This window comes from Sciurus carolinensis, chromosome X (assembly GCF_902686445.1).
Source record: "Sciurus carolinensis chromosome X, mSciCar1.2, whole genome shotgun sequence".
Lineage (NCBI taxonomy): Eukaryota > Metazoa > Chordata > Mammalia > Rodentia > Sciuridae > Sciurus > Sciurus carolinensis.
In genome coordinates, this window is record NC_062232.1 from 56,619,667 (window position 1) to 56,635,484 (window position 15,818).

General features: G+C 35.0%; 2 non-coding genes and 1 pseudogene across 2 annotated transcripts; all 3 read left to right on the forward strand.

Annotated features, from left to right (window-relative positions):
* The first annotated feature begins 2,313 nt into the window (after positions 1–2,313).
* Positions 2,314–2,428, forward strand: LOC124972753 (small nucleolar RNA SNORA38). Its single transcript, XR_007106533.1, has one exon. It is a non-coding gene; the product is annotated as a small nucleolar RNA SNORA38 (small nucleolar RNA).
* Positions 2,429–6,355: 3,927 nt separating this feature from the next.
* Positions 6,356–14,803, forward strand: LOC124971498 (60S ribosomal protein L36-like; annotated as a pseudogene).
* LOC124972704 (U6 spliceosomal RNA) lies at positions 12,530–12,636 on the forward strand. The gene has a single exon (XR_007106498.1). It is a non-coding gene; the product is annotated as a U6 spliceosomal RNA (small nuclear RNA).
* Positions 14,804–15,818: the final 1,015 nt, after the last annotated feature.

Here is a 15,818-nt window from a genome sequence, read left to right on the forward strand (position 1 = left end):
GATTTGAAATAGAATATTTTACAACTACCTTGGTACATAAATCATGTTAGATTTTCAAAAGTTCATGTTGAAATGCAGAGTGGGTGAAAGTGAACTGAGGGGTATCAATTGGGATATTAATTGGTGTCAGATTATGGATTATATCAAATGCTATTTTTAAGGAGTCAGGCTTAACTGAATGTACAATGGGAAGCCTCTGTAAGTTTTGATTATGGGGATGATATGATTAGAGCTGTGATTTAGCAGAGTGCGCTGATAGCAGTTAGGAGTACAAATTGTACTGAGACAAAATTAAATTGGAAATTTAGATTATGGCTATAGAAAAAAAAAGCTAAGGTAAAGTGAACTTTATGGGTACTATTATAACCTGTTGATAATCTCATTGGTTGAATTTAAAAAAGCATTTTATATCTGCTACTAAAAGTTTTAATTATAGAAATGTCTCGAATATATATCATATCCTTTGGGGGGGCACAATACCTTTATTTTATTTATTTATTTTTATGTGGTGCTGAAATTTGAACCCTGTGCCTCACACATGCTAGGCAAGTGCTCAATCACTGAGCTACAAGCTCAGCCCCACATCATATCCTTTTGACAATTTTATCTTCTCTTTTTAATCTGTGGTATGACTTTTTTTAGTGTAATGAATCTCTAGCTTGAGTTAATATTTTTATAACATAGTTCTAGTCAACACATTTTTACAGTAGGAGCCTTAATTTTTTGAAATTAGAATGCAAATTATATGAAATTTAATCAGATTATAATTTCAGCATTCTACCATTCAAAATTGATAATGAGTGTTCAATTTGAGTGTTGACTTTATACAACAAAATCAACTTTGAAGTTATTTCAGTTTTTCAGAGTTGCTCTTCCCCGTTCCATCTTTATGTGAAAATGTTTAAAATATGAGCTATCGTCCTATGCCTTCTTTTAGAGTAATATCAAATTTTAAAGACATTTAAATATCTTGGAGTGCAATAAATTGTATTTACTTTGATGGTGGTTAAATAAATGCTTTGTTCTTTTAAGTTCAAGTAATACATTATGTAATCTGTGTGTTCTTTTTGTTGCCATAAGACAGAATTTAATACAAAAGAGACAAAATTTTTAAAGAGACATAAGAGAAATAAATTTATTTGGATACCTAATGTGCCATATATAAATATCATAATACACTTATTTTTAAAATGTTAAGATTCACAAGTTTGCAAAAAGAAAGACAGTGGAAAGAATCTGACATAACTTTCCTTTGTACATGTATGAATACACCACAGTGAATCCCAACATCATGTAAATCCACAAGAATGGGGCCCTAATTAGAATGAGGTATATTCCATTCATGTATAACTTTATCAAAATGAACTCCACTGTCATTTATAACTAAAAAGAACCAATTAAAAATTAAATTAAATTAAAAGATCCACGAATTCTCAAAATCTAAATTTTATAGTGAATTTGTGAATACTTAAGAATAATTAAATTAAATATATTTGCATATTTTAATACAAGAATAAATTCTTAAAGTATGCAACCTAAATAAACATTAACAGAATCATGCTAAATCTTTGTATATAATTTTGAGATATTGTTTAATGATTTTTATATATCTTTTAAGTTGATTAAAACTAGTAGCTATAATTTAAAATTATATTATTTTTCAATAACTTTGTAAATAGTAGAAAGCAAAATAAATGAATAAAGCATTTGCAAATAAATTACCAATCAAGTCAGTCCAAACAATTTCAACTAAAATGGATATATCATTAGAATTACACTTAGTTACAAGTAGGGTTTTCTTGTGTGTGTTTAAAAATTATGTGTGGTGCTGGGCATAGTAGTACATGACAGTAATCCGAGCAACTCCAGAGGCTGAGGCAGGAGGATCACAAGTTCAAGGCCTGCCTGGGCAAGGTGGTGAGACACTGTCTCAAAATAAAAAATGTTTTTAAAAAGGGCTAGGGATGTAACTGAATAGTAAGGTGCCCCTGGGTTTAATTTCCACTACAGAAAAAAAAATTATGTGTGGAATTCACAAAGGTTTTAGCTCCCAACCTTTTACTAAGAAACACTTCAAACATACAGAAAAAGTTAAAAGAATTTCATAGTAAATATTCACATACCTACCACCTAGGCTTTCCAGTTAATATTTTGCTATATTTGCTTTCTTATATATTTATCCATTCATTCATTTTTAAGAAAAACATATTTTAAAACATTTTTTATTTGTGTATATGTAGTTTTTAGGTAAAGCACAAATCTTAAATGTACCATTTGATGAGTTTTGCAAAATACCTACATCTGTGTTGCTGAAACCCCAACAACATTTAAAATGAGAATTGGAGTGAAAGAAATGTGGATTTGGAGAAGTCTGGGACCAGCTTCCCTCCCCCACCACCATGGGCTCAAGATCAATCATCCCACCTAGGTGGAAAATTTTTTTAATGAGGCTAGGCACTTGCCTAGCGTGGGTGAAGTTCTGGGTTCAATCCCCAGGGCTGCATCAAAACAAAACTAAACTAAACTAATGTTTTCATCACCTCAGAAAAGTTCCCTCCTGTCCCTTCCAAATCAATCCCCTACCACCTCAGGCAACTGTTGTTCTGTTTAAAAATACCAGGTAAATTTCATCTGTTCTAGAACTTCATGCAATTATGCAAGCATATGGTATGCATACTTGGTTTCTATTTTTTTAACTCATCTTAGTGTCTTTAATATTCGATTAATTTCACCTATCCTCTTATCAGTAGTTAATTGCTTTTTATTGCTGAATAGTATTTCATTGTATAAATATGCCAGTTTGTTTATCCATTTTCTTTTGATGGACTTCTGGGAAATTTCCAGTTTGGGGCTCTCACATATAAATATTCTATGACTATTCTTCTACAAGTTTACTGTGGACATAGTACTGGATTAAGGAATTTATAGATTTGACCTTTAAGAAATGGCCAGGGGTCGGGGATTTAGCTCAGTGGCAGAGCGCTTGCCTTGCACGCGCAAGGCCCTGAGAGGACCTGACTTCGGTCCTCGGCCCTGAAAAAAAAAAGAAAGAAAGAAAGAAAAGAAAAAAAAAAAAAGAAAGAAAGAAAAGAAAAAAAAAAATGGCCAAACCTTTTCCCAAAGTAATTGTATCATTTTATACTTCCATCAACAGTAAACCAATTTTTTAAAATACAGCTTTGTGCTGCATGAAATGGCACACATCTGTAATCCCTGCAATTTGGCGGGGCTGAGGCAGGAGGATCACCAATTCAAAGTCAGCTTCAGCAACCTAGTGAGGCCCTAAGCAACTTAAAGAGACCCTGTCTCAAAATAAGAAACAAAAAAAAAAGGGCTGGGAATGTTGCTCAGGGGTTGAGAACCCCTAGGCTAAATCCCCTATGGAAGGAAGGAAGGAAGGAAGGAAGGAAGGAAGGAAGGAAGGAAGGAAGGAAGGAAGGAAGGAAGGACGGAAGGAAGGAAGAGGGCTGGGGATATAGCTCAGTTGGTAGAGTGCTTGGTTCAATCCCCAGCACTGCAAAAATAATAATAATAATAATAGTAATAATAATAAAGCTTTGAATGTTCAATAATTAGAATGTCAGAATTGAAATTGATGAATAACTCTTCTAATATTTAAATGAATTTGAAATGTCAATCAGATAATATAAATATCTGGGAATACTGTAGTTCAACTTTTTTTCCATTTTAGTACTAAACACATATATGCTCTGACATGAGATATTGAAGAAATATGGTGAACTATATAGTCTGAGCCATGCTCATAAAGCATTCCAAAAATAACCTTTTTTAAATTTTATTCATTTATTTATTTTTGGTACCAGGGATTGAACCCAGGGAAGTTTCACCACTGAGCCACAGCTCCATCTCTTTTTTGTATTTTATTTAGAGACAGGGTCTCCTTGAGTTGCTCAGGGCTTCGGTAAGTTGCTGAGGCTGGGTTTGAACTCTAGATCCTCCTGCCTCAGCAGCCCCCTTCCTGGGATTACAGGCATGCGCCACTGTGCCAGGCTCCAATTATTTTTAAATTGTAAAAAGTTACTTCTTTATAGGTTTAAAATCAGTGGCACAGCCTGGAACAGTGGCATACTCCTGCTGGAATTACAGGCATGCTCCACCACATCTGGTTCAAAAATGACTTTTAGTGCAAATAAATGTCTTCTAAGTTTATTTTACACATAATATTTGTGCTTAGTTGAGATTCAATCACTTTTCTTAGGAAAGAAAACTATGAATGATTATCTGTTTGAAGTGATTTGCATATTGTTTGTATTTTTTGAGTGTACTAAAACTTTCAGTCTTAAGTTTAAAAAAATAAAAATAAAAATGGTGAAATTAAGTTATGTGAATTTTAGTTCGTAATTTTATTTTGTAGTGGTTAATTTCGTGTGTCAACCCTACTGGATCACAGGATGCCCAGATGTTTGGTCAAACATTAGGTATTTTGCATATGATCAACATTTCAATAGATATATTGAGTAAATGGAGTTGCCCTCCCTAGGGGGAGTGGCCCTCATCTGACTAATTGAAGGAAGGCCTGAATAGAATAATAATAGGACTGACCCTCCCATAAACAAGAGAGAATGCCAGAATGCTTCCTGTGTGACTTCTTTAAGTTGGTCTTTTTTTCTTTAATTTTTCATTTTCTTTGTTCTTTTTACATATACATGACAGTGGAACGTATTTTGGCATAATATACATACATAGAATATAATTTATTCTAATCAGGATCCTATTCTTGTGGTTGTACATGATGCATAGTAACCCTGGTCCTGTATTCAAATACAAGTGTAGGGAAGTTAGGTCAGATTCATTTTACTGTCCTTCTTACTCCTCACCTCCCTTCCCTTCCTTCCTCTTTGTCTAATCCAAAGAACTTCCACTCTTCCCCTCCCCCCCATCCCTTGTTGTGAGCTGGTCTTCGGCCTTCAGACCTGGACTGAATCATTAACTCATTTTGGTAATTGAGTTTGCCAGCTGTTGGACTGGAACTTACATCATTGGCAAGCCTTCAGATTCAGAATGGAACTGTACATCAGCTCTCCTAGTCTCCAATTTGCTGACTGAATATCTCAGGATTTCTAAGCCTCCATAATTTCATGAATATATGTGTGTGTATGTGTGATTCCAATATACATTATATATAATACAATGTAAGCTATTATATTATCTAATAGATAACATATCCTGATATGAAGTAGATCCTATAATGTAAATCTTATTATATATGTCCTAATATATAGTATATGTATATGACATATTTCATAAAATATCATTATATATTTTGATAAAACAATATTTTATACTGTGTTGTATATACTATATTTATTATAGGTTTATGTAATATATTACTTTTTATTTATTATATATCTATATGCATTCAAAAAACAACCTAATGTTACATGATAAATAATCCTTATTAACTTAAAAAAAAACACATTGAAATTTAGAACAAATGGATACAATTTTAAAAACTCTATGGAGGGCTCAAGGGCTCAGTAGTAGAATGACTATGACAGAGGATAGAATTAGTGAACATGAAATCAGTTCAGGAAAATTTAACTACTCTGAATAACACAAAATAGACTGGAAAAGTATAATGACTAGATCTTCAGGTGTAGTAGGAAAATTAAAAATGAGCAAACTTTTGTTATCAATAGACTTCTGGAAGGAAAAGAAAAAAGAATATGACTCAAATAATATTCAAAGAAATAGGGCTGAGGAGATAGCTCAGTCGGTAGAGTGCTTGCCTTGTAAGCACAAGGCACTGGGTTCGATTCCTAGCACTGCAAAAAAAAAAAAAAAAAAAAAAAAAAAAAAAAAAAGGGGGGGGGGGGGTCGGGAATGTGGCTCAGTGGTTAAGTGCCCCTGAGGTGGGCACTTCTTTTGAGGGGCCCCTAGGCTACCATCGTCGCCCAGTTCCCTAGTTAGAGTCCAGGGCAGGGAAAGAGGTGTCCCAGGCTCGGTGGGGGGCGGCCAAGAAGCAGCCCCCTGGTGAGGACCCTGCTCGAGCCTGGCGATGCCTGCACTCCAAACCTTCCTCAGCCTGATTGCCCGCTCCCCGCCCCCATCCCTCCTGAATATTCGCAGTGCAGAGGCAGTCAAGGCGGGTCGGGGTTCTGAATGAACCTGAGAACACAGGACTCTGTACAGAGCGAGCCACGTGGGCAGTTGACCTGTCGCAATCTGACAATGCTGCAGCCCTTTGCTTATAGTTAAGGATCTTACTGACAAAAAGGACTGTAACTGAACACAGTGCGTTCGCCCCTTTGTGATTGTGGAGCCAGTGAGCACAATCAGAAGATAAAAGTGAAAAATGGTTTATTTATAAGGCTGCTTCCTGTTTTTTGCCTTAATGACCAACAAGGGCCCCAGACCCACCGCCAAACTGCAGACCCACAAAGGTAACAGCTTATCAATCCTCTCCGGGACTTTCCAACTCCATATCTTCAACTCAGGGAGTCAGCAGGGCTCCACATGGGCTCCTCCTCCCTGTGCTGCAAAATGGAACCTTTCTCTAGGCAATAAACCAGGACAAGTCTTAGGTTCACTACCACTATCATGCCATAAAACACTTCATTATCATCATTCTGAAAAACTCTCTGCCCCTTTGCAGCCAATCCTAGTCTTTGGCAGCCACTGATCTGCTTTCTAGCACTGGAGTTTTCCTTTTCTGGAATTTCATATGAATGAAAAAATTGACAAGTATCCGGTTATGTTTATCTGGCCTTTGTCTTTAGCATAATGCTTTTGAGATTTAGGTCTGTATCAATACTTTGTTTCTTCTTGTTGCACAGTAGTCTATTGTATGGATACACTGAAATTTGTTTATCCATTTGATGGACATTTGGGTTATTTCCATTTTGGGCTGCTCTGGATATTTGTATACAAATCTTTGGATAAACGCCTAGAAAAAGCATTACTAGGTTGTACGGTGTTTGTTGAACCTGTTAAGAAATGGTTTGGAAAACAGTTACAGCATTTATGTTCCCACTAGCAGTGTGAAAGGTTCTGGCATTCCACATCCTTACCAGTGCAGACACACCTTGTATTGCACTTTATTCCATTTCACTGATATTTTGTTTTGTACAAATTGAAGGTCTTTGGCAACACTTTGTCGAGCAAGTCTATCAACACCACTTTTTCCAACAATTCAGATGATTGTTAGCATTTTTTAGCATTAAAGTCTTTTTAAATTAAGGTACATTTCTTTTACCTTAATGCTATTGCACACTTAAAAGATTACACTACAGTGTTAACTTTCTTGCGCGCTAGAAAACCAAAAAATTCACGTGACTTACTTTATTGCCATATTTGCTTTATTCCAATGATCTGAAATCAAACCCACAATATCTCTGAGGTGCGCCTGTACTTGGTATTGTTGGTCTTTTAAATTAAGCCATTCTAATTTGCAGTTTTGGGGATTGAACCCAGAGACACTCTACCACTGAGCTTCATCCTCAATGCTTTATAATTTTTTTTTTTAATTTGAGACAGGATCTCACAAAGTTGCCCAGACTGGCCTGGAACTTGGAAGTCCTACGTCAGCCTCCAGTAGCTATATTACAGGCATGTGCCCCTATACCTGGCTAAGTATTTGATTTTGATTAAGTCATTTTTTTCTTTTAGTACTTTGTGTTCTTCATGTCCAAGATATCTTTGCTTACCCAAATGTCACATAGGTCATCTATATTTTTCTCTACAAATGTTATGGAACTTTTATAATTTTATTAATGGTACATTTTGAGTTCATTTTTGTGTATGGTATCAGGTAGCTTGGGGTTCTTCCCTTCCACCCATACAGATATCAACTTATTCTGGCACCATTTGTTGAAAGACTGTTCTTTCCCAATTAAGTGCCTTGGACTTTTGTTGAACCTCAGCTACCCATATGTGTGTGAGCCTATTTCTAGCTCCTCGATTCTGTTTCATAGACCCTTATGCTAATACCATACTGTCTTGATTAGTGTAGCTACAGATTAAGTACTGAAATAAGTGCCAGTCCTCCTACTTAGTTCTTATTTTACAGAATGATTTTTACTATTTTCAGTCCTCTGCTTTCTTATATAAATTTTAGAATTGCCTTCAGTTTCTAAAAAAAAAAAAAAAAGGACTGATGGAATTTTTATTGGGATTGCATTGAATCCTAGATTAATTTGGGAAGGATTAATATCTTAATATAGAGTTTTTCCAACGCACAAACATGTTATATATGCCCAGTTGTTTATTTTTTTATGTCTCCGTTTAATTTCTTCTAGCAATTTTTTAAGCTTCTGGTGTACAGATCTTGAAAATATTTTGTTAAATTTATTCCTAAGTATTTGTCTGATTTTTAATGCTATTGAAAAAAATTTTTTTTTTTTTTTTTGCGGTACTGGGGATCAAACCCAGGGCCTTGTACTTACAAGGCAAGCACTCTACCAACTGAGCTATCTCCCCAGCCCGAAAATATTTTTAAATTTCAATTTTAATTCTTCATTGCTAGTCTATAGAAATGCAATTGCTTTATATTGACTTTGTATCTGCAAACTTGCTACACTAGTTTATTAGTTGTGACAATAAAATTGAACAACTGTCAATTTTATACGTGGCAAACTAAGAAGGTGGGAGAAAAACAAATTTTTCACATAAATTAAGTTTTTATAAATATATAATTTTCTGATCTACCATTAAAGAATAAAGGAAACTCTCAAAATAGAAAAAAAAAGATTATCAAAGAAGTAATGTTGGAACATTAAGAAAATTTTTAAAAACAAAATAACATGATATGGATAAATATAATAGGTAGTTCTCATAATTTTTCTAAGTAATATTTTATCATTGTAACAAAAATTATAACACTGATACTGTAGTCAGTGATATTTAAAAGTTGGAGGCATAAAGGAATATAAATGCAAATCTTTTCAACAATTCATTCAGTGTTTTGTTGATATCAGCAGAGAGTGATGTCCTTGAAAGTCAGGAACTAAAAAAATTGAAATAAAATTAAAATAATAAAATAAAAGTTGGCATTCTGAATATTCCTGTAACCATTAGAAAAACTGGATTTGTTATTTTAATACCCACAAAAGAAATCTCCAACTCTAGCTGTTTTCAACACAGAATTCACCCAAAAATATAAAGAATTAACCAATTTTACACAATCTCTTCCAGAAAATACAAAAAGAGAGAACATTTTCAGATTCATGAGGCCAACATCACCATGCAGGCAATGACAGTAAAAATAAATAAAATTACAGAGCAATATCTTTCATGAACTTCAACACAGAAATTCTTAACAAAATATTAACAAATCAAATTGAACAATGTGTTTAAAGAATTATATGCCAGGAGCAAGTTATTTCAATTATGAGATTCAAGTATAAAAATTGTCATATTTTTAAAAACCAATCAGTACAATCCACTGTATCAATAGGCTAAGAAAGAAAAAATATGGTCATATCAAATGACAGAAAAATCATTTGACAAAATTCATAACAAATACATGATAAAGAAATGTTCAGGGGTCAGGTTGTGGCTCAGTGGTAGAGCACTTGCCTAGTATGTGTAAGGCAATTCTCAGCACCACATATAAATAAATTAATAGAAAAAAGTCTATCAACATCTAAAAAGATTTTTTAAAAATGCTCAGCAAATGAGTAATAGCAAAAATATCCCTCAATTTCTTTTATTTTTGTTTTTTATCATAGCATTTCTATTACATTAGGTATTATAAGTAATCTAGACAAGATTTATATTATATGGGATTATGTGCATATATTTTATGCGAATACTGTGGACCTGAGCATCCACAGATTTTAGTATCTGTTGGGGTATTCAAACCAATCTCCTGTGGATACAAAAGGAGGACTGTAATTTGTTATAGCAGTAGTAGGAAACAAAATACTTTTACCATCCTGATAAAGTCTATCCCCCAGCTTCCTTTACCTATGCTTCAGTCTCTGGGAGAATCTATTTTGGGATCATCTTTCACAACTGCAACCACCCCTTCCAACGATCCCATTCTCTTTTTACTAAAGAGAGATTTTTGTAATGATCCTTCAGGCTTATTTTGGAGAAAGCCCATTCTTGCTGGAAAAAAATCAACAATACTTCCAGGATGGGGCGGTAGAGTGCTTGCCTTGTAAGCACAAGGCCCTGGGTTCGATCCCCAGCACCCAAAAAAAAAAAAGTAGTAAGTACTTCCAGGATGAAAAGGGAAATCTTTGGATTCTCATATATTATATCAGTTTTTATTTTTTATTAAATATTTACTTTAACTATACATTTAGATGATGGAAGAAACATATGAGGATGGTTCTATACCATATCTGGAGATGAATTGTTGTCTATCAGAGGAAGACCACTTTAACTATACAGTTTAAATGGTCTTAACTGAATCGTGGATTTTTTTTTTCATCTTTGTTCCGTAATGTAGTCTCTTGGGTGAATATCAGGCTTAGAACATAGGAGCTGAAATTCAATGGTATTTGTCAATATATGGGAATCTTTTTGCCTTCCTTCACTTTTTTCATTTCTTAAAGTCACTGGTATCTTTCATTTATTCAACAAGTATATATTAAGCACCTACTCTGTTCTTGGCACGGGGGATAAAATAGAAATCAAACCAAAATAGACATTCCATAGAGCTTACATTCACTTGTGGTTTCTTTCTTATTTAATCCCCTATCCTAAAAGTTTACAGATATTTGAAAGTCATGCCAGAAAATGTTTCTCTAGTAATTCTAAAGGTACTGGAATCTTGATATCATGATATTTACCTACACATGAGTGTTTCTACCAAAAGCTGACAGGCTTTTCTGTGAGACTGAAATATCTGTTGGACAATCCATTGACCATTCATTTACAAAAGAAGGACTACATCTGATGAACATTTGCTGAAATGAGAAAGACCTTATTCTAAGCTCTGTATGTATATTAGCTCACATGGATACTACAAAGTATGGACTGTTACCAGAATGTATTAAAACTACCTCCATGTAACACATGAGGGAACCAGCTCAGTTAAATGTAGTGTCATCATTAAAGTCAGAAACCAAATAAAGATTGAAATAGGATGCTGACCTATATCTGTCTGATTGCTAACCACTATTAAATTCCTCCTGAAATGACTTCAAGGACTAAGAGGTTGCAATAATCATGGTTTTACTCCCCAGTGCCTACACTGGCACCTATGGAACTCTGAATTGCCCCTGACAACCCACAAGCTTTAATGTGTGGCACAGAGACAGCTGTGCTGAGTCATCATACTTACCATTTTTCCCCCTACCCCACTATACCTTCTACATTTTTCTTTGTGAACTTTCACACTAGCATATCCCTTGCCCTTGCCCATGCAACTCATGTAATCTCCTTATTTTTTGGTACTAGAGATTGAACCCAGGGGCACTTAACCACTGAGCCACATTCTCAGCCCTGCACCTTTAATTTTGAGACAGGTCTTAAAAGTTGCTTAGGGCCATGCTTAGTTGCTGAGCCTGGCCTCAAACTTGTGATTCTCCTGCCTCAGCCTCTCAAGAGATATTTTGTCCTTTTGTTGGTCTATTTCTGGGCTTGGTCTCCAGTTATATTGAAAGTTCTTCACCAATATCAAACTCGAAATCACTATAATGTTTATGATAAGTTTCACAGTGTCAGTTCTCTGAGTTTGTTCTTGAATATTATATTGGCATTATAGATGTTTTCCCTTTCCAAGTAAATTTTATAATCAACTTGCCAATGTAAACAAAATAATTTGTACAAATTTTGATTGAGAATGCATAGAATCTACAGATCACATTTGAACAAACTGATCTCTTTATGATATAGTGTTACTATCCAGGAACATGGACTATCTATTGAATTATTTAGAACTTCTTTGATTCCTCTCAGAATCTATTCCCCATAGATCTGGTAGATATTTTAAAAGATTTAAACTTATTTCATCTTTTGGTGCCAAAATCAGTAGTATTTTACTTTTATTTATTATTAAAACATAAGAATTGTATAGGTTAATGGATTTAACTGTGACAGTTCCATACTTGTATATATTATGTTCAATCATGTCCATTCTCCCTTCTACCCTCTTTTGCCCTCCCCTCTCCCCACCCTACTTCATCTCTTTCCCATTCCCTAATAGATGCTTTTGCACTTTTGGGTCATATTTTTAAAGTTTCCACATAGAGTGAAAACATGCACTATTTGTCTTTCTGTGTCTAACTTATTTTTGCTTAACATGATGTCTTTTGGTTTGTCCATTATCTTGCAAATGACATGATTTCATTCTCTATGACTGAATAATAATCCATATCATATTTTCTTTATCCATTCATCTATTGATGAGTATCTAGGCTGATTCCATATCTTAGCTACTGTGAGTGGTGCTTTAATAAACATGGGATATGCAAGCACCTGACTTCGTTTTCTTTACATATGTACCTAGGAGTGGGATAGCTGAATCATATGGTAGTTCTACTTTTAGAACCCAATTCAATGTTGGGCAAAAATATGAATAGATATGATTCCAAAGAAGATACAAAGATGACCAACAGTGCTCACTTTGGCAGCACATACACTAAAATTGTAATAATAAAGAAAAGATTAACATGACCCTGTGCAAGAATGACACACAAATTCTTGGAAGTTTTCCATATTTTTAAAAAAATGGCCAACAGGCACATGATAAAATGTTCAACATTATTCAATGGGGACATGAAAATCAAAACAATAATGAGATACCACTGCACAAATATAGCAAGAATTATACATAGAATGATTATAATTAAAATATAAAATAACAGGAAAAACAATAGCAACTGTTGATGAGGAAATGTAAAAACTGGAATATTCATACATTACTGATGTAAATGTAAAATGATGAAGCCACCATAGAAAAACATGGTTGTTCCTCAAAAAATTATAGATTTTCGGGCTGGGGATATGACTCAGTTGGTAGAGTGCCTGCCTCGCATGCACAAGGCCCTGGGTTCAATCCCCAGCACCGCAAAAAAAAAAGGAAAAAAAAAATTATAGATATTTCAATATGACCCAGAAAATCTATTCCCAAGTATAACCCCTAAGAAAATTGAAAATACATGTTCATAAATACTTGAATAGAATGTTCATAGCAGCATTTTCACATTATTCATATTCATAATAGGGAAAAGTAGAAACAAACTAAATATACATCAACTAATTAATGAATAAACAAAATGTGGTTTATTCACAAATGGAGTATTATTCAGTCATAAAAGGAACAAAGTACCAATAAATGTGATACCTTTGTTACCTAAAAAACATTATGCTTAGTAAAAAAGTCAAACATAAATATCACAATTGTGATATCTTATTTTTATAAAATTTCCAGAGTACACAGTTCATAGAAACATAATGTACATTGTTGCCAGTGGCTGGAGGGAGGGGAATTGGGAATGGTTCTGGAATTAGGTAGTGTGATGACTTCACAATCTTGTTCATATACTAAAAAACGGTGAACTGTACACTTTAAAATATAGCACGTCATGCTGTATTCATTATGTCTCAAAATCAATCAAGGAATTTCACTTTGGGGAAAATGAAAGAAATGAAAAAAACAGTTTTCCTTATTCCTCTCATTGAGCTTAATTATAAACCCTGGATATTATATATGAATCAAACTTAAAAAGACCAAAATGTGCAGAGAAGACTACAAATGACCTAGGGAACTTGAGACCTAAAGAGTAACATGGTGGTGAGTTCTCTGAGGTTTCTATTTGCCTCATATATCCCAGACTTGGGGCTAAAGAAGCCAGAATAGCAGAAACCCTCACTGGTACAGGTATGATAAATTATTCCCAAATCTTGTTTTGTTTTGTTTTGTTTTTCTAACCAAAGGATCAGAACAGGGGTAGCGTAACTTAAAAAATATATATTTTAGACAGTACCCTGTATACTAAGAACAAACACTATAGAAAAAAATGAAGCTATGTCCCCATCCATACAAACAAAGACCATGTTTGGAGCTTAAACTTTCATACTCCTGAAGCTATAAAGAAATCATGTAAAAGAAGACCAATAAAGAGCCAGAAGTTTTTATCTTCTGTCACCACTTTTAAAGGCACTCGTATCTGCAGGATCAGTGAAAATTACATGGAGAACCAAAATTCCTACTTTACCCAGCAGTAATAAGAGCCCCCATTTGAGTTTTGGTGTGGTTAATGAGAAAAGTCGACTTCATTTCCAAATGGGAGTAAATTAGCAGCTCTACCTACCCTGAGGAAGTAGTGTAGTAGAAACAAGTTTAAAAAGGTTTAAATAACATCCAGAATCTCATGACCTAACAAGGCAAATTTTAATTGAAATTTTAATTGAAAATGACTCTCACCAAACCAAGAACAAGAAATACCACAAACAGAATGATAAAAGGCAATCAATGAATTCCAACAATAAGATGACAGAAATGTTAGAATTATATAGCAAAACCCAGAGTTCCGTGTGGCGCCGGCCCTTCCGCCCAGCAGCCATTGCTGAGCCGTAGCCAGGGCTCTGCGCTACCACATGGCTGTGGGTCTCAACAAGGGCCACAAGGTGACCAAGAACGTGAGCAAGCCGAGGCACAGCCGGGGGCGCCTCACCAAGCACACCAAGTTCGTGTGGGACATGATACGGGTGTGGCTTTGCCCCCTGTGAGCGTCGTGTCATGGAGCTGCTCAAGGTCTCCATGGACAAACGGGCTCTCCGGTTCATCAAGAAAAGGGTCGGGACGCACATCCGTGCCAAGAGGAAGCGAGATTTGCTGAGCAACGTCCTGGCCGCCATGAGGAAGGCAGCTGCCAGGAAGGACTAAGCCCTGTTTCCTTGATAAACCGTCCCAGAAGAAAAAATAATAATAATAAGAATTATATACCAAACATTTTGAAACAACCATTATAAAATGCTTCAGTGAAAAACTAGGAAAACATTTCAAACAAATGACAAAACAGAAAATCTCAACAAAATAACTGAAAATCTCAATGAAGGGGGAAAAGGTATGAAGACGTATCAATTGTAAAGCTTAGAAAAGATAAAATACAATAACCAAAATTAGGGCTTCCCAGACCGCTGGGATTACAGGTATGCACCACCACACCCAGCAATAAAGATAAAAATTATAAAAAGGAATCAAACTGAAAATATGGAAGTGAAAAAAGAAATAACTGAATTGAAAAACTCTTTAGAGTGGTTGAAGAGCAGACTCATGTGGGCAGAAAATACAATAATAAAGCTGAAGACAACATTTGAAATTAATGAGTCTAAGGAATAAAAAGAAACGAAGATGAAAAATGAACAGAGAGTATAAGGATCTTATGGAACACTATCAAATGTACTATCTATATTTTTTTTCAAGTGAATGCATTTTTTTAAGCCCCACTCACTCCTTCCCGATCGATATATAAAATCAGGATTATTAAAATTTTCGGTTCCAGTCAACACACTCCTCCTCTTCCAGGTCGCCCTTTCTACAGGGCAAGCACAGGCTTCTCCAGCTCACTCTGGAGCCCAAGGTCCCCTTTCAAGTTGACTGTAACACGGACGGATTTGTACCGGGGAATATCCGAATCTACAGCAGCTAGGCATAGAGGCACTCGCGCCAGCTGCAGGGAACCAGACACGCAGTCCAGTCCTCTGCCCTACTCAAATGTATCAAATATATTTTATGGAGTTCAGATGGGGAAAAGAGAAAGTGGAAAGGGCATAAACGTTCTTAGAAAAATAATACACAACTTCCCAAATTTGCATAAATACATGGACTTACAAATCCAAGAACCTCAATAAACTCATAGGAAGAATCCGGAGGCTCACATGAAGACGTATTATGATCA